We start from the raw sequence: 19,934 nt of genomic DNA on the forward strand, positions 1-19,934 counted from the left end.
CAAATCAGTCTGACCCTGTGCCTCATGGGAACAGTCCAGCCCGAACTGCCAAGCCATGCCTTCCCTGGACCGGAAACAAGTTTCCGAGGACCGGTTTCTGGCATTCCAGCCGTCTTCAGCCCGGCTTGCTTAAATCCAGTGGCAAAGTGAGCAAGGGACTCACGTCTGAGCATACCCTGCCACACTTATGGCAGCCAAAAGCGGTACAAAAGGGGGTGGTGACGGACGGAGCATCTGAATCAATCAAACACTCACACCCAGTCAAAAGATCTGGGTTTAATCCATCACCGTTCTTTAGCCCACTCTGCCACCCCAGTTCAGACATGGCTATATGTAGTTCGCCGGGTCCGATCTAGCACCTGCTTTAAAAATTGGGTGCAAAATGCTCCATCTCCATGATGGTGGTATATTTCCTGTTTGGAAGGCGTGGTTGAACAGTGGGGTGAGGTATTCTGCCCAGAACGCCTGGTCGTGTTTAAAGAGCCCATTTGGCAAGCCATTTGGGCCAGGTGCGCCGGTGGACCTCAGTTTTTTTATAACCATTTGTACTTGATGTGGTCTGATCCAATTTTCACCAAAGTTTTGTTCGACTTCTTTCCTTTTATGTTGGTGATGATAATAAGTGTGATCTAATATCAATATTTGGGGTTGCAGTTGTACCCTTGGTTTTGCTCAGGTGGTGTCTCCAGTCAGCCTCTAGTATGTTTGCGTTATGCTCACAGAATCCTCCGTTTGCTATTTTGTTGATTTCTGCCCATAATTTCCTGTTTTGCCTTAATTTGTGGATTTGTCGCTTTGTGTCTTCGCCTATGATCTGATCTTTTCCTTATAACTTTCTGATTTCCTGGTTTAGAATACTTTTTTTGCACGCTATGGAGCCAAGATGTTCCAAGGAGGCTGTCATTGGTTTTCTTCTGTGGCTCTTTTGCTGGGAACCAAATTTGTCTATTAAACTTATGATCATCTTTTCCCAATTGACCCGATACTCTACTCATCTTTTTTCTTCACCTTTTTCCTATGCCTTTTTTACGTGGGTCATAATTTCTTCAACATTCTTTCCGTTCCATGTGAGTCGTTTTAGGTTATATGGGCTAGGGGTTTCCGTCAAGTCATTACTTGCGGGTGCCCTTACATATTGAAGGCTAAGATCAATTGATTGAAGACTGTGGTCGCTCTCCAATTTGTGTATTATTTGGTAACTGGCGATCGTTTGAAATACCTCCAGGTCCACTATAGTGTAATCTAGGACCGATTGAGTCTGTTTAGCTATTCTGGCCGTGGCTGCAGACTGGTCTTGTGGGAAGCGACCATTCAAAGCGATCATGCCAATTTCAGCCAGGTTTGAGGCACACAGCTGGCCATGTCTATCCATTTTCAGATGATTTGCTATTAGTGGTGGAATTATTTTGCCTTTCAGTGTGTTTTTTGTATTTTTTTGTATGTAGTCTGCTTGTAATAAAAATATGTTGAATTCGCCTGATACTACCAATCCTGCCTGTGGGAAGGTGGATTGCAGAGATTTGACCAGTGCTTTGAGAGTTGCAATTTTCTATTGTTTCTTCTTAGATTCTGGGTGAATGTAGATGTTAGAGATTATCAATGACCGAATGTCTGGAGAGTCCTGTGATTCTAGGCAGTGGTCTTGTGGTAATTCAATTTTGATGCACTGAATCACTGTTTGTCCTGAGCCAATTAGATCAATCGTCCATGGTATGCTGGTGTTCAGGTAAATTGATAGTCTGCCGGCTGGCCTACCAAGAGAGCCTCTTTTGGTGGTGTGTTGTTGAAATTCTTTAAAGCGTTGATCTGAACCGATGTTGTTGACCAGGTCTCTTGGAGTAATATGATATCAAATTGTTTTAGGAATACTAATAGATCTGTTTCCTCTGTTTTGCTGCCTAGTCCATTTAAATTCCACAAGTCCATTTTCAAGTTGCATTTTAATGCTTCATTTTTCCTGTGGACCATGAAACTTGATGTTGGGGATAGCACTTTCCAAATCTGGCTGGTGGCTCCTGATGAACCTTGATTGATGATTCAGAGGTTGGTCCATCCTTCCATGGTACTGGAGGTACGACCAACTGCCCCTCGGAGTAGGCCTCTGTCAGATTGTGATTTTAGCTCTGCATATCGGGCATAACGGGCCTGGATATCTTTCAGTTTCTGTTAATATAATTTCAATTCCCCACTTGACGAACTCTTCTCTGTGCTCCCAAAATTCTTTGGCATTCTCCGGATCACTCCAAGTTACCACTGTCTTGTCTCTCCCCTTTGCATTTGAGAGAGATTTGAATTGAATACTTTCAATACGATTTGTATTCAGGTGTTTTAATGTTTCAATTGAGTAGGCGAGTTTTAAGATAGCACTCCGATTAAGGATATCATGGTTCCCTCTAGAGCTATAATGCGGGATAATTTCAAGTGTAGTTTGCCTTACTGGGTAAGTTAGATCTTTGTTTTCTTTTGGGTCCAAAAACATGTTTTGAGCGCTTGTTTTTAATTTGTTGGCTGGATTGAGCTGATTGGTGACCTTGTCCTGTGCTATTGCCTCGATGCCAAATGCCGGTGAGTAGACTCTTAAAGTCTCTGGCCCTTGTGTTATAGTACTTGGTTGATGCGCTTCGGACATGAAGTTTTCTTTTTGGGCCTTAGTAATTTTTTTAAAATAATGGGATATGCTTTTTGTGCTACTTGGGCCATCTGTTTAGGTGAGCCATCTGCGGGTTGTTTTTTTGTATTGCCTTGAATAGACTGAGAGTCTTTTAGAGTACTTGGCTGTACTGCTGTTGGGACTATTGGGGGCGTTGTTGGTCTGTGACAATCACATACTTGACTAACTACCCCTAGTTCTTCTTGGGCCCTTTTACTTGACTCTTTCCCCTTCGTTTCATGTTCTGGAGTTGGTCTGGGTGAAGTTATGTGCTGATGGCTTTCCAGTGATGTCTCTTGAGCCTGGTGCTGAGTAAAAAGTACTGTTGCTTTTTTATTCTGTTGCTTATTTTGTCTAGCTTTTCTCAATCTTTTACATTCGCGTTTGGTTAAAGGGTTATCACGTTTTTGTTGCACTTTTGATTGTCGGTTCAGTCGGTTGATCGTCGTGATCAGGTGGCTCTTTGCGAATGCTTGCAATGACATACTTTGAGATGTTTCTATCAGGGTGTCTGATGAAAGGTTTTTTGATGTACCTTCCATTGCGTCCACACATATTGCCTCGTTAGCTGAGGTGTCAAGGCTGGTAGTGTGTTTCAGACGGTCTAAATCATTCTCTGTGCGGGGCATGAAATGTTTTAGCAGTGGTCAGTTGTTCTACCAAGATGTCTGTTAGAATTGCCGGAAAGGCTTTAAGTTGGTTCATTGTTCCGGAACATTGGCATTCATGATACATTGAGTTGGGGTCTTTCTGAACCCGTTCAATAAGTGAATTTAAATCTTGTATTTTTCTGTCTATACCCACCACGTGGGATGCCAAAATTTGCAAGAGATCGATTTGTTGCTCTAGTTTTTCTGAGTGTTGAAATAGTGCTGAAGATATAGTTTCCATGAGGCCTATGAATGGCATCCACAATGGGGCCTGTGATGGTAGGAAATGTTCTGTTTGATTAGCACCTGCTTGCTGGCTTGACCGGGTATCCTCCCCTAATTTATTCCAGATGTTATACTGTGGGTCTTTTCCCCGGCAAATGCCTGGTTCTGGTTCAGGTTTGTCCTTTTTTGTTTGTGAGCAGGCTCCATTCTCTAGTTGGACCTTGATTGGTGAAAGAATGGTGTGGTAGTTGTGAGAGAGCCCTATCGGGCCATTTGATGGAGTTTCGTTTGACTCGTGGCAGATTATTGAACTGATTAAGCAATCATGTACTTCCTGTGTTTCTGGAACTGAAGCAGATTTTATTTTTTGTTCTTCCTGTGGTAACTCCTGAGTGCTTGTTGAAAGCTTCAGCGCCTTCTGTGTTGTTTAAATAAACTTTATTTTTTGGCTGGCCCCTTGCTTGATGTGCAATGATTTCTTTGTCAATCGTTTCGATGTCCATTATATCCTTGCTTGAGGCTGATAGCCGGCCGCTCCCAAAATCAAGCTCCTGGGCACAGGAGGGTGATCCATGGCTTTTGGATTGTTGCTTGGTTTTCGCCTTAGGTGTTTTTCCTTTGATGCCTCTAAAGGTATTTTGCGCAGGTTTGTTTGACCATTGTTGTTTACTGCTTCCTTTGTGTTTATTTGTGCAGTCACTATTATTCTATTGGTGGTCATTTTAGGGGTTTTAGGGGATTTCCGAGGGCTTTCACTATTCTTTAATGAGGTATTGAACTGTGATGATGTATTGAACTGTGACTGTAGTGGGTTAGGCATGGAGCCAACAGATTGGGACTTTTTTCTTGGGGGGGGGTCCCGGGGTCCTGGGTGCTGGTAACGGTTTTTGTTTTCTGAGCTCGTTTTCTGAGCTCGTGATGCTAGTGATGCTGGTGAAATTAGAAAATCTGTGATCTTTGAATTTGTGAGACCTGGTGTTTTCAATTGCGTCTTAGCAGAATGAGAATGGGTATTGGTGTTTGTCTCCTGCGCTTTGTCTTCATCTGTGGAAGCGCTTGGTCCTTCACTCGACTTACCACTATTCTGTTGGTTTCTTGTTTTTGATTTTGTTTTGATCTCTGTTCTGTCTCTGTCTCTCAGTACTTGGGGCTAGCTGGCTGGTTGGCTGGGAGGGGGGCGGGGGACTGATTGTGCCCCCCTTCTCCTACTGCTACCCCACACCTACTCCACCTCCTGCTCCTTTTTCCTTAAACCCACGTGCCTGTGCTGCTCCCGCTGGGCTCTGGGATCTGGGCGCTCTGGGTGCTCTGCCCTTTGCTATACACCACGCCAATACCCAGTTATCCGGGTGTCTGGTGTCAGGGTCTCACGGTTAACAAGCCTCTGTCCGCAGGGAGGGGGGCGGTATGCTGTTAAGCCATTGGTGGTAGGGGTTCCTCCTCTGGCGCAAGCAGCGGTGACCTCACCTCACATCCTGCACCACCCGCTTCTCCTGTGAAAGTCCTTGCATCTTGTCAGGACCCAAGATCCCCAACTAGCGATAATCTCACATCAGAGGAATCGGACCTCAACTCAGCACCAAGCTGGTAGCACATGGTCAGAAAGGGTGAGATCGCGGAATTCCAAGATGGCCGCAAGGCTGGAGTTGACAATTGCGGTCTAGTGTTTGAACAGTATCCAGCCGAGTCCAGGTGACGCGCGCTCTGACTGGGATCTGCGCACTTCGCCTGAGAGCTGACCCGGTTAGGAGTAAATAAGTTGACGTCCGTAGAGGAAGTTAAAGCCTTAGTATTTATAGCTAAACTTCCTTTCGTTGAGCCTTGCTAGTATGAGGAAGTAGAAATGATTTTCGAGTGCTTTCAGAAGAACGAAGCATAATTAAATAATCCTATTGTCTAAGATTAGGCCCCCCCCTCCCCCTCGAGAGAAAACCTCTGAAACTCGTAGCACTCACCTTAAAAGAAGCGAAGCTGTGGCATCTCGTCAGAAGGAGTAATAACGGCGAGTGAGGCAGCAGAGAAAAAACGTCTTGACGCACCTGAGGAGGAAGAGAGACGATAAGTGACAAAAGCAATTTCAGTCAAAGATATATCTGGAAGAAAGTTTAATAGACTAAATTATTAAGTTGTATTTACCTTGTGAATAGTTAAAAAAGATTTAACTCAGCATAGCAATTGTGGAACAGAAACTCAGTCGCCTTGCATCTAAAATGAAAAGAGAGGAAAGGATTTAGTAAAAGATAGTAAAAGAACACAATGATATTTTCAAAGAACAAACAGAGTAGAAAACACAATAAGTTAGAGTTTCATTGAATATAATAGATAATAGTTAGAGGGAAGAGTTAACTATTAGCAATTACAATTGTGTAATTATAATTTTTACAGGAAATAGAAGGCAAAGAAACTAAAAAGGCATCTAGGATAAAAGAACTACAGGACAGATAAGAAGTGAGTAAAAAGAGAATCAGAATTAAGAGTAGAGTAGTAGAATAGTGACGCACTAATAAGGAAGGGACACTTTTCTGTATTGCAGGAGAAGTTATCAAAAGAACTCTGTCACTACATGCCAAGAAAAGGAGCTTAGAAGAGAGGGCAAAACTCTTGGAAGCTAATGGTAGGTGCAAGTCAGGAGGAGCGGGTAGAATAGGAAGAGCAGGGTTAAGAGTTTAGAGTAACGGTATTTCTTTCCTTCCAGGTTCTATGCAAGTAACGGTCTGCAGGTCGGACTGACGAGAGGAACCAGCCAAGAAAGTCTCTTCTCTTGTTGTTTGTTATTTTATCCAAATTCCCCCTTCCCCCCAAGGTAATGATTTGGAGTCTTGTGCAACTCAAGCTTTGGGTGATTGCCTAAGGTGGATTCGGGAGCCAGCATCTCTGTTCCTGTGCAGCTTAGCAAGAAGTATCCTTTTGATAGTCTAGCACATCTGGAGAAGGGTTGGCAAATTGCCGCCTCCTGTGGTTCCTGCTGGACTGGGTTCTGACTGCTGGATTTCTGGCGCCCCCAACCCCCTACTGGCTGAGGGATATGGGTGCTCCTGTAGCTCTCTTGTAGCTCAGACTATACTAGAGGAGTTCTAGGGAGCCCCACTGCCGCTCTCCCACTGCACGTGGCACACACTGGGCTCCTACGGCTCTCCCGGGGCTCTAGCCTCTCACAGATCCTCAAGCTTTTGCAGTTCCTTATGGGGCTCCTGTGGGATCCTGTAAGGCTCCTGCAACCCCCTGCTGGGCCGCCGCGATGCCTGTTGGCCTACTGTGACTTTTACGGTTTTATCCGGGTCACTCTCCCCTCATCTCTCAGGGCCTAGCGCCTTTTTGCGCTGCCTATCGGCTTGTTTGTCTGCTTGCCTGCCGCTGCGCCTGCCGCGGCTCCTGCTGGGATAACGCGGGTGCCGCAGCCCCCAAAGCCCCCACGGCTCTCTCACGGCTCGCGGCTCTTTCAACTCTCTTAACCGGGTGCGTCTCTCACTGCTGGGTTGGTGCCGGGACTGACTGGGCTGCCAGTATGGACTGCCGGGCTGACGAGCTCCGCCGAGCTCCTGCTCCTTCTTCCATTGCTACTGCTCCTGCGGCTCAACACAAATGAAACTAAGGAGTCAGAGACTGTAGTAAGGTAGAGGCACAAGTTACGGTCTAGCGCGTTTCACATTTATGATTCATTACTTTCTAGCAATATACTACACCCTCGTGAACTACCTGGAGGCTGGAGATTCTTCTGAACGCAGTTATATCGGCACTCGTATAGCTCCTCAGTAGTGTTACACCTCCTTCATAATATGCTCATGGCCTATCAAGGAGGAGAGGGATTGTATTTATCAACTATAGACATTGTCTTTCAGCTAGAACTCTTGCTGGCTCATATCCCCTGCCTCACCTTTCTGGAGTTCTTGTTGGATTTATGTACCGACTACACTGGACCTAACAACCCGCCCTATTCCAGGGTAGGCAGGTACACAGCTGACATAGTGGTGAAGAGAACACAAAGGGTCTGAGCAGTCTTTGGAAAGTGTGAGTGCACAAGCAGTGAAGGTTGGTGTCTTCAGGGATATAAGGTGGATTCTTCCTTTTCTGCATTGTTGGTGAAAGTTCACGATGGAGTGAAGGAATTATAGTGGGTGGTGGCTCCAACACACACTGTATAGTGTCTGGCAAATGTGTATATAATTGTATATGTGCAGCTCAGTAGGAATTATGTTGATGTTTTTCAGGTGTGGGCTTGAACTGTGGCATTCCTAAAAAAGGCATTTTCAGCCAAAACGTAAATTGAACAGTTTGAATCTAAACCACAATATTGTAAAAATATTGAGTTGCTGCCATCACTTTTAAATAGAAATAAAGGAAAAAACGGATTAAGAAAAATTGTGAAATGTTCAAATGCCGAAGGATTTTGTGTTGATGCCCAAGACCAATGCTGTTATAGTTTAAAAACTTTTTTTAGTATGTGTAGGGATGTTTGATAAGTGTTTGGAATGTATGCAGTATGTGGTATGAATGAGTGCTGAATGTATATAATTTTAGAAGGGTTAGTATTGGTTCCCATGTAGACCTGTATTCGAGATTACTGTGGACAATTGCCTAAATTCATATAAACAAGTTATGTACTTTGAGCAATATTTGATGATACTCAAGAAGTGTTGATAAAATTCACATATAAAATGACAAATAAATTATAAAACATAACTCATTAGGCCATACATTTGTGTGTGGATGTGAGACTTATGAGCTTGGCGGTCTCTTGTTGTTGGTTTCCCTTGGCCTCAACTTCAACAATCTGACTCTGGGTCACCTAAGTTACTTGCTCTGCGGTTGTCCTTTTCCAGCTCGTGTAGGCTAATTTTTGTTAACTTTTATAACACCAACAGTATTCATAAGCGCTTTTACACTGCTGATGTTTTACCCCTATGATTCTGTTGGGTGATTTTAATTTGCATCTCTGTCATAACTGCTGGCTCACTGACATGAGTCTTTTTCCTCTTTCCAACACTCACTTTGAGAATACTACTCAGGGGAGTTGCTTAACACCATGGTGAATGATTATAATCTGTCTGCTCTGAATGACGGTAACATGAAGACTGGTTCTAGTGCTACAACACCCATGTTCACTAGGAGAAGTGCCTTCACTATGAAAGGTTTCATTTTTGTTTCTACTATTTTAATGTCATCCCTGGTCACATATAGGGTACTCAGGGACACACATCATCAAAATCCACTGACAGCTGCCTTATCTTGGGTGTATAACTTAGCCTCCATCACAAATCTTTCTTGTGGGCTCGCGACTCCACATGGCCAGGGACGTAGACTTAGATGGAAGGGTATAAACCGTGACTCTTTTCATTTCAAATTATTCAGTCTTTGACCTGATGGTTTCTCAGCATGCCTTGATGACCAGCTCCCTGCTCTCAGGGTTGTACTCCATGCAGTGAAGTCTCTGTTGTTTTGCCAAATCCAAACTTGCTTAAATTTCTTTCCTGGAACATAGCTGGGCTCCAGAAGAAGGTATCGCTGCTTGATTGGAACGAGTTCATTGAAAGCTTCGATGTTTGCTTATTTCAGGAGACCTGGAGCCTAGTTCCTATACATAAATCTGGTTATACCACCTATTTGTGCCAGCTACCAACACGGGTAAGGGTCGCGTTTTTCGGGCCTAATAATTTGGATTAGCATTTAATTGAACTGGACAGGCACTTCTCATACTTGTCAGTCTCCAGACATTCTCCATCTGACCATTAGAGGGCCACCCAACGGAGCAATTTTAGAGCTTTTCAATGTATATGTAAGGAGAACTGTGGGAGGTCAAACATCTCTGATCGTATCAGCAAAGGAGCAAGAGCTGTCCAATACTCTGCCGCGCTCCAACTTCATAGTAGCTGGCGACCTGAACTGCACATTCGAACCCTTGAGTGTAGATGACCTTTTGGGAACTGCTGAGGAGGATAGCAAATGGGACATCCTGACTCTTAACTTAGCCCCAATCAAAAAATGGTCGCAGATGGCAGTCCAAATTAACGCGCTCACCCAGGAATTCAACCTAAGAGCTGTAAATGGGAGGGCACGATCTGATCTTATGGGGTCTAATACCTTTAACAGGATAAGTTCCCCGTCCTGCATTGACTACATTTTAATTGACGTTTGTCTATGGAGGGACCTTCTGGATATGGTTGTCAAACCACCCTCTGTAAGTGACCATAACCCACTTTGTCTCCAAATGAATAATGTATGGTCATCCTTCACCTTAGACGCATCCACAACTACCTTAATGTCTACAAGAGAAGTAATCCCCTCAAACTGCAATAGACGGCTCAAGTGGCTCAATGTGTCCCAGTATGAATCTAAAATATCAAGCATTAGGGAAATCCTTGACCAAAAGATCATGGAGCTTGAAGGGCTCACCAGCGGAGCAGAGAGCCTTTCGAAATTTCCTGCGGTCTATCTAGAAACAACAAATAGGATAGGATCTTTCTTCATTGTCAAAGGGAAACAAGGCCCAAATAGAGGTCTGGCACGGACCACAAATGTATGGTACACACCAACATGTAGGGCGAAGAGGCAGGCTCTGACTGAAGCGCTTAAAAAGAAAGTTCCCTCTGCGATTCGTTCAGCATGGAAAGCATACAATAAGGCACTTGCTGAAGCAAAACACAGTTGGAACGAAGATCATTGGCAGGAACTAAAACATGCATCTAAACTGAGGGATTCAATCTTATTTTGGAACTTACTTAAAAGCGGAGAGAGGAAAGGATTAGATCCTATCCCGAACCACATCACTGGGCAGATATGGCAAGCTCACTTTACAAAACTATATTCTGGCAATGAAGGTCCTGCCACAGTCCATACGGGGGCCGATATTTCTTTTCTCTCACCCTCCCCTCCACCAGACTGTTTTGATCTTTATGAGGTAGAATTAGCAATAAATAACATTTCTCCTGGAAAAGCTGCGGGTCCTGACGGCCTCCCTGGAGATCTCCTCCTGCCCGATCCGAGGCCTTGGGCTCAGTTCATTCTACTTTTAATGAATTAATTCATTAGGGGGGCTGCAGTCCCCGACTCATGGAGATGAGCTGAGGTCGTACCAATCTACAAAAATGGAGATAGGTAGGACCCTGCCAACTACAGGCCGATTAGCTTAATCGATGTGATTCAGAAGGTGATAGGCAGGGTTCTCCTTATGAGGATAAGGTCCTGGATTGAGGACGAAAAAGTCCTCTCCCACTACCAAGCAGGCTTCAGGCAAAAGGTTGGCACAATGGACCAGATCTTTAGACTTTTTCTGATCAAATGGAAAGTTGTGGTAATTGGGAAGGGTAGTTTGTACCTGGCCTTTATTGACTTAAAGACCGCTTTCGATCTAGTGCCACGGGACAAGCTCTGGCTGGTTTTACAAGAAATGGGTATCTCTGCACAGATCCTCGATTTCATTAAATGTTTGCACAAGGATAACTACGCCAGAGTTAGGTGGGGCTCACAGGGCAAGTTGACAGAGAGGGTCGAAGTGAACAGGGGCATGCCCCAAGGGTGCGTGTTGGCCCCCACCCTGTTCTCTTTATACATGAACGGGGTGGTAAGCCCCAATTTTGGCAGGGGAAAAAACACCAACGCTCCTCTTCGCCGACGACACTCTCCTGATTTCTAAAACACCCGGCGGCCCCCAAAAACTTTTAAACAGATTCAGTTCCTTTTGCAAATACCGTGGGCTCATAATCAACACAAACAAAACAAAGCTCATAGCAATTAATCCATCAAAACGCTTTAGGAATAACATCACTCTAAACAATACCATATTAGACTCTGTTGAGTCTTTTGACTATCTGGGAGCCCGGGTCTCCAATGGTATGAAATGGAGTTCCCACCTAGCCAAAATGCTCCTAAGTCACAAACGGGTCTCGGGGGCCATAGTAAGAGAGCAACACCTTTCTTCGAGTAGACCAGTAGCCCCTGCACTCGTGGTCTACGAGGGTAAGGCATTGCCTTCGAACCTTTATGGGGCGGAATTATGGGACTTTGAAAATGTTGGTGAACTTGTTAGACCAGAGAACAAATTTCTTAGAGATCTTACTTCCCTTCGAATATCCACTCCGTTAAAACCCTTGTATTACGCTATGGGAAGACGTTCTATTCAGGATATTGCACGTCTTCGTCCATTACTTTTTTGGGCTCGCATCAGAAGGGTCCCAGAGCTCGCCAACTACGCAGCAGCACTCAGCGAAGTAATACTAGCTGATACAGTGAAAGGATTAGATGGTTGACCAACCTTAGGCAGCTCCTAGCTGACATTGGCTTTGGGGAGGCTTAGGCTGGCCAGATTCCGCCGACCAAGCTGAGCTTAATAATGCCTATTGGAAATGGATACAGGATAGAGAGATATGCAACCCTAAACTTGGGAAACTTACTGAGGAGTTCCTTGAGCACAAACCCACTCGAAGATTAGAACCCTATCTATATTTTATACAAATACCTAGGGATAGGGCTCTTTTCATGAAGTTGAGACTAGGGACACTTCCACTCAACAGTACGACTGCAGCATGGAATAGGTCTAACCCACCATCTGAATCCTGCCCAGGCTGTGCTGCTCCTACAGAGTCCATTGCTCATTTTCTTTTTGCGTGTGCTGCATGCAGGACGGCAAGAGCCAAATGGCTCAAATCAGTATGTAAAGAACTTGGCTGCACGAACTATTGTGTCGCATTACGTATCATAAGAACCAACACTTCTTCTTTAACTCTGGTTTGTGGTGTGGCCAAGTACCTGGGCTCTGCTTGGATAATAAGACACAAGCTCCGATCTCAACGACCTCAGTAATTTACCCATTTTATATTGCTGCTTGACTTCTTTTTATAATAGCTACTTATGGTCTTAACTGAATGCTTATCTTTGTAAAACTGCACAAAATTTTTTATATACCGGATGAATTTATTTGCTCTATTCTATTTTTAAGAATTTGACTTGACTTGACTTTTCTTAGCTCCTTTCACATAAGTCAAAATGTGTGGGACCTTCTCACCTTCCCTAGGCAAAATTCGGTTGCTCCAGTGAGATGGTTCGATCACTACTGTAGCAAGGCTCACTGTAATCTTTTGACAGTGCACAAGGAGACTCCGCAGAATTTCCTATAAAACTGCCTTGAAACAGGAGACTTGGCAGGACCTTATTGTCACCTGCCCTCTAGGTACAGTTCTAACTTTTGGGAGATTGTGAACCACCCCTATTCAACCCTGACTCGGGAAAATTACTAACAGCATATTTCATCTGATTCTTGGGTCAAACAATTTGAAGGTATTTATGATTTGCCATGTTTCGCCAGTTGTGTCACTGAGTCTAACTTTGCTTTAACTTCTTATAGTGTTTTTCCTCCTTTCCTTTGATTAGGAACAAGTTAAAGATGCTATCTTACCCTCCCTAATAACAAAACCCCATGTCCCGATGGGTTCAACTAGACCTATTTAATCCCAATGTATCCCCCCCCCCCTTACCCTCAATATTAATGTTTTCCTTAGATAAAGTCATCCTACTTCGTGGTCCAAATCAATTATTGTCCCAGTGTTTAAAAAGGGTTTGAAAGATGACTGTCGGCGTTATTACCCAATCTCTCTGATAGATTCAGAGGTCAAGGTGAACGGGAAAATAACACTCTCTAGATAAATAACCTGGGCTAAATATCACAACATGCTCTCTAAACTGCAGTATGGTTTCAGATCATGAAAGGGTACAGTGGACTAATGTCAACATATGTATGTTCTAATCAACAACTAGATTGTGGCCAGACCAAGAGCGATACACTTGGCCTTCTTGGACTTGAGCTCCGCACTTGATCAAGTTAAGAGAGAGAAACTGTATCCAATATTGTTGGACCCGGGGATTGAAAAAAATATATTGTCCTTTTTGCGTGATTTGAACCTTAATTTGAAAGCTTCAGTATTATATGATCAGAAGCAAGAGCAGGCCGAACAGTTTTTACAGAATAGGGGTGTCATACAAGGCTGTATTATGCCCCCCGTTTTATTCACTTTTTATGTGAATAAGATGGAACAAGTGCAACTAACAGGGGGTCTTGATGAGCCTTTGTTAGGTGGCCGATCTAACTAGCCCTATTACACGCTGTTTTAGTTTCCAGAACAGCCCAAGGCCTTCTCATTTTATTGGACATGTTTACAAATTATACGGACACACTTAATTTGAGTATTATTAACTCTATCAAATATCACATCATGACAATTGGACCCAAAAAGTCTAAACACAGAACTCACTCACGCAAAGGCAGTACACTCATCAAAGTTAGAACATATCCCTACCTTGGTATTTTATTTGATTCTTCCATTACATGGTCACCTTTCATCAGGGATAGGAGGCATGTCTTTGCCAGAAGCATTGCTTTGGTTTTCAATTGTGATGCTAGGCTAGGGCATAAATCGGTGGGAGCAACGCTTGAGTTTTATAAAGCAAAATGTGTGTCTAAAGCATTTTACGGTTGTGATATCTGGGGCTATGCCAACATAAGTGACTTACAATGAGTTGAGAATATGTTTTTGAAATTTCTTGTGCCCCCAGGAGTTCTACCCATTTGCCATTCATGAAGAGCTGGGAAAGTTTTTTTTATGTGACACTATTCGGTTGAGACCCCTCAATTTATGACTGTCTGTCTAGCTCAAACCTGAGCTAGACCTTAGCAGGAGGTTTGTAAAGGACTGCATGAGTTGGGATCATGGCCTTCTGATACCATGGTTTAGATATGGTAAGTAGAGCTTTTTTTAAACTAGGCCGCCCTTCCCTCTTTAGAAATTCGGAGAGTATGGTTAATGGGGACCTCACCTAAGTGAAGGACACCTTCATTAGTCAGCAACACGACGAAAGGGAATCCTCTGCCCTGTCAAAGGTCTCTGTCAGGTTGTATGTACTTTTTACAGATCACTATGTCACTAGAGCCATACCTTTTATATGACATGTCTAACTCTCAACATTTTTTGCTTACACTCTTTAAGCTAAACCCACCTTGTCTCTGTGACTCGACTTCCAAACAAGACACTATGCACTTTATCTTATTTTGTCCAATTTATAAGCAACTGAGACTCAGTTTCTTAAGGCAAATTTCAGGTGGACAGCCGCGCTGGTGCAGGTGGGGGCGGTGGGACTCGAAAATGTATTAATTATTTAATTTTCTTTCGTGTTTCGTCTGTCGAATTGCCCCCCACCTGGCCCCACCACATCACTGCTCTTACCTACACTGGCCGCGGCTACAGTTGAATGGAATTTTACTCAGGCCAAGCCTGCGTTACTGTTTTTACAGTTAGTTAGCGATGCCCTGATCTGTTGGTGTGTTGCTTGTTTTTTAAATTGCACTGTCAGATTAGGGAATGCTATTATTATTATTATTATTATTATTATACCATTTATAAAGCGCAGGCATTCACCCAGTGGGCATCTTGGCACTGAATCATTGTCGGGAAGAAAACACAAGGAGTCTTGCATACAGAGGGGAAAAGAGGAGTCTAATTTTATATCTCACCTATCTAGAGAAGAGCCACATTTTCAGGCTCTTTCTAAAGCTTATCAAATTTGAGTTTAGTCTCAGAGAATCCAGGAGTTTTTCCATATTTGTGCTGCCTTGACTTGAAGAGATCTCCAGCAGTGGCGTAATGAAATTTAAGCGCCCCCCTGCAAGGTACATGGGGGATCTTCTTCTGGACTCACTCAGGATCTCTCAGGCCCTCTCTCCCCCCTGCACTGTGGAGGTCTTTGTTACATCACTGATCTCCTGCCAAATCTGGACATTTTTTTCATTGCATAAACAAGAACAAGCATGTCATCATTACTCAGCAAATCCCATCCTGGAATCCTCCCACCACCCTCCCTCATCCTCGGACCCTTAACATACATATCCGACACTAGTAGTACTGGCTCTGTATTGATTCTGCAGTCAAATAGGGGGAAGTAACGGTCAACAGGCCATATCCCTTCCACCCTCAAATCCTCCGCCACCACATTCAAATCAAAGACCTCCATCCAGCCCATGATACCGGCGCCATTTCCCCCACACTCTACCAAACTTTTTGGGGCACCCTCTTGCCTTGTACGTGACCCTCTCAACAGCCATATACAGGTCCATTCCCCTACGCCACTCTTCCAGCTGTGGGCATTCTGGCGCCCCCCACTTCCTGGCCACATCCCTCTTGGCCACCACCAAGGCTAGTACCAGAAAGATTAGTTGTGGGCGACTCACATCTACTTCATTTGTCATACCCAGGAGGACCAGTTTAGGGTAGGACTGTAGAACTACCTCCAGCACCTCTCCCAATTCCCGGAGCACCTCGCCCCAGAAAACCTGTATGTTCGGGCAGGACCAAATGGTATGAAAGAAATCCCCCCTCTCAAAGCCACACCTCAGACAACAGGGCTCCGACGCCCTCCCCATTCTATGTAACCTAGCTCTATCAAAGTATGTTCTGTGGAGCACTTTGAACTGTATGAGCCGGAGGCGTGATTTAATTGCCACTTCCCGAGGGTGCATCAAAACCGTCCCCCAATCCACCTCATCCATGGTCCCTACCTCTCTCTCCCAGGTTTCTCTAAGCTTCTCCAGCCCATTGGGCAAATTATTCATTAGGGTCCTATAAGTGAGGGATACCGCCCTATGGGTGATCTGCTCCTGTAGCAAGCGTCCCTCCAGCGGAGCATATTCCGGGAGAGGCCCCGTCAGTGCCCTCTCTGCCCTCCAAGCATGTCGCAGCTGCATGTATCGAAACGACTGGTGTGACTAAGTCCATAGTCCTTTCTCAGTGCGGAAAATGACTGCAACTCCCCACTCCTCACCACATCTCCCAGTGTCGAGATGCCTATCGCATCCCAGGCCGAAAACCCCTTCAGCTTATTCAACTCCTTCAGCCAGGCACACTTCCAAAGGGGCGTTTGTCGCGTCGGTTTACCGTCCCACCCTGTGGCCTTCGTCGCTCTAGCCCAGGCCCCTAGAGTGACCCTCGTAGCCGGGAGCAGTCTGTCCTTCCCCTTGCCACCATATAAGAAGTGTATACAAGTGTGTTTATCCATTGTGTAGCGTTCTAGAGTATATGTAAGGTGAAGGGCCGGGGCATGTATCCATTCATTTATAGGAGTCAGGTGTTCAGCCCAGTAATATGCTTCAATGTTGGGTAACGAGATACCCCCATCATACTGATGCCACTGTAAGGTAGACATCGCCACCCGGGGCTGCTTCCCCAGCCACAGGAATGCGCGCAGTGCTGCCTGTATATCCTGAAAGACCTGTCTCCGGAGAGGGAAGTATTCGTTCTGGAGGGTGTATAAGAATCTCGGAAGCGAGATCATCTTAAACATGGCCGCTCAGCCTAGAAGAGTTAGTGGGAGTAGCTTCCACCTCGCCGCATCCTCCGTGAAATTAGTCAGTATTCTCTTAATATTTCTGTCGTAGGAGAGGGAACTATCCTTAGTTACAAAGATCCCGAAATAGGTCAAGCCCTCCCATGTCGTCTGGAGTCTCTCCGGGAGGTCTGGCAAGCTACCCCCTTCCCTGGGGTCATAAAGTACTGACTTATGCCAGTTAATCTGGTATCCTGCCAGCGCTCCATATCTGGCCAGTTCATCAAACAGTGCCGGAATCGTGGTGTCCGGGCGCGTAACGTACAGAAGGACGTCGTCCGTGTAGAGGGATATTTTCTCGCTTGCACCGCCTGTCTGGCCCACTCGGAATCCCGTGATCAGCTCCTTTTGGCGGATCGCACAGGCCATCACTTCTATAGTCAGAGCAAACAGTAACGGGGATAGGGGGCACCCCTGCCTGGTGCCCCTTCGGACAGGGAAGTCTGACGATAGCGCGCCGTTAACCCTAACCTTCGCCCTGGATCCATATAGAGCAGGCTTACCCACTTCCTGAACTTAGGCCCAAACCCAAGTCTGAGCAACACTCCTTCCAAGAAGGGCCAGTGGACAGCGTCGAATGCCTTTTCTGCATCAAGCGACAAGAAGAGATGGGGCTCTTCCCTGTCGTGAACCTCTAATAACCAATTATGCGTCCGCCTAAGGTTGTACCGGGTCGCCCTGTCAGGAAGAAAGCCCGTCTGGTCCAGATGTACTAATCCCGCGATGACTCCCCGAAGGCGAAGAGCCAAAATCGTTGCGAGGAGCTTTACTTCCACGTTCAATAACGAAATAGGTCTATAAGACGCAAAGTCTTCCGGTGGTTTACCCTCCTTATAGATGGGGACGATTGTGGCCTGTCGGAGATCCAACGGTAGCTTTCCCTCCTCCGCTGCATCCTCGAACAAGCCTAGCAAGTGATGGGCCAGAAGGTCTGCTGTTTTTTTTAACAATTCCGCCGGGAAGCCATTAGGACCCGGGGATTTTCCTACTCTAAACCTAGACAAAGCTTTCCTGACCTCCTCCACCGTGATGTCGGCTTCCAGGTCAGACTTATCCACATCCTCAAGGCCTGGGAGGACTATGGAAGACATATACTGCAGGGAAATCTGGACATTTTTAATTTAGGTACACAGACCTGATGTTTTGATGATGTATTGTTTTTAATAATTCTATATGTGCACTGTTTGGTTTTTATCCGCACTTGACTTTATTGTTTTATCATTTTAAACCGAATAAAATATTTGATGATGATGATACAGTGATTTAGCTCAAAATGCTTATGGTTCTTCTCAGAAAATATTTGATAGCATTCATAGGTGACTGTGGACTTTTAAAAGGACTCTACAGACCCCTGGGTGGTCAGCAGATCACCGATTAAGAAGCACTAGAGTAGGGCATGAATTATCCGGACGTGAAAACTGTGCCCTCCTCTGTGAAGCTGACTTAAAACATGCACAAGATTTTTATAGTGTAGTGACTTTGAAGCTATTATAGTGTTAAGGTTATCTAAAGCCTGATGAGCTAGGGAGTATTATCTTGTGTAAACGTCGTAAGTGGTGGGGTCCAACTTTAACATCTGTGTGCATGGTGCAGCGAGTAGGAATAGATTAACTGAAGCCTGTAAGGGATCCTTGCTTGTTTGCCCATAATCATAACTAGCACATTGCCCCCTAATCATATATTACTTGCCATGTTGAGTACAGTGTAAACATTTGCAAAGGCTGCATGTCTGTTAATTTAACAACAATCTACTGACAATGTGAGGACCCCGCTAACTCAGAACAACTGTTATATCTCTCATTAGTAACTATATTACTGCCTTTTGGTTTCTAGCATGGCTAGACTTGCAACTGAAAGAAAGCCTCCATTATAGAGTCTTATATCCAAATTTGACATGGCAATCTGCTGCCAAAAATGTCAAAACCTGGTATGCCTCTTCTACTATTGAAATGCCTCAACGTCTGTATTCCAGTACTTGTGTCTCAGGCCAAAGTAAGGGCCATAAGAAGAATATGACCCACTGTGGTGTTTAGGGATGCATAATGGAGCCACTGTTTTTAAAATATTTTTATTGCATACAGGGGCCACTTATTTGGTGCATTGAACAACCACCCCCACAGACTAGATTTACTACAAATTTCAGGTCATTATTATGGCTTATTGTATACTCTTATATTCCCAAGTTAGGCCCATGTAGCGAAGCAGCCTATTTCTTACATTGTCCTAAAAAATAACATGTTCAGCTGTGACCTTTTGCACATGTTTGCATGCACAACAAATTTAGATTATTTCCCTGAAACTAAACTTGTTTACACATCTAGCTTCGCACAACATTATCACAAGACCCTGAATATCACGTACAAGGTCTCATTATGCACTATGTACAAATGCCATCACTATCTTCATCCACGGGGCAACAGGGCTATCTACATATCCATAACATCCCTAATCTGTACACACATCGCAAGGCTGTTTTCTATTATAAAAGATGAGCATCCCGCTAGATTAGCAGAGGAGGCACTTACGCTGACACCGAAGGTCCTTGGATGCTGAGAAATCACCACACAGTCTGACATATCGTGAGGGGTGTCTGGCTCCTGACCAAGACGGGGTCCTTCACTGTATCCCATCAGGGAATTGGGTTGGGTCATCTCTTGGGGGGATTCTTGGCTTTACACCTACACACACTCTAGGTACATTTAGAGAAAGGTTCGCATTGTGGGAGTACTGTAGATTACTGCCTTGTTTTTAATGCCTGCATAAATATCTTGTTTCAGCATCATGGCAGAACTATAGCTGCTATTTACGCTTTTGGTGCTTGTAATCACGTTTATCTGCTCTGTCTACTAATCATTGCAGCACACGTATTTTATGCAAGAATAATGTTGGTTCAATAAATATTATTGAAAGTGGCGCACTGTGTATTCTCTGTATATTTCTCTGAGAACAAGTGAGCATGAGTGACTGAGCGAACAGTTCTGCACTGTTTCCATGATCCCTGAGGGGTCAGGGTTGTCATGTTCAGTGGTTGCCAGAAACCCTTCACT

The 19,934-nt window shown here is 44.6% G+C and overlaps 1 long non-coding RNA gene across 1 annotated transcript in view; it reads right to left on the reverse strand.

The window, feature by feature from the left end:
• LOC144767343 (uncharacterized) overlaps positions 1 to 19,934 on the reverse strand; it is a 226,953-nt gene that overhangs the window by 134,036 nt on the left and 72,983 nt on the right. The gene's annotated exons all lie outside the window — the stretch shown is intronic.

This window comes from Lissotriton helveticus, chromosome 7 (assembly GCF_964261635.1).
Source record: "Lissotriton helveticus chromosome 7, aLisHel1.1, whole genome shotgun sequence".
NCBI lineage: Eukaryota > Metazoa > Chordata > Amphibia > Caudata > Salamandridae > Lissotriton > Lissotriton helveticus.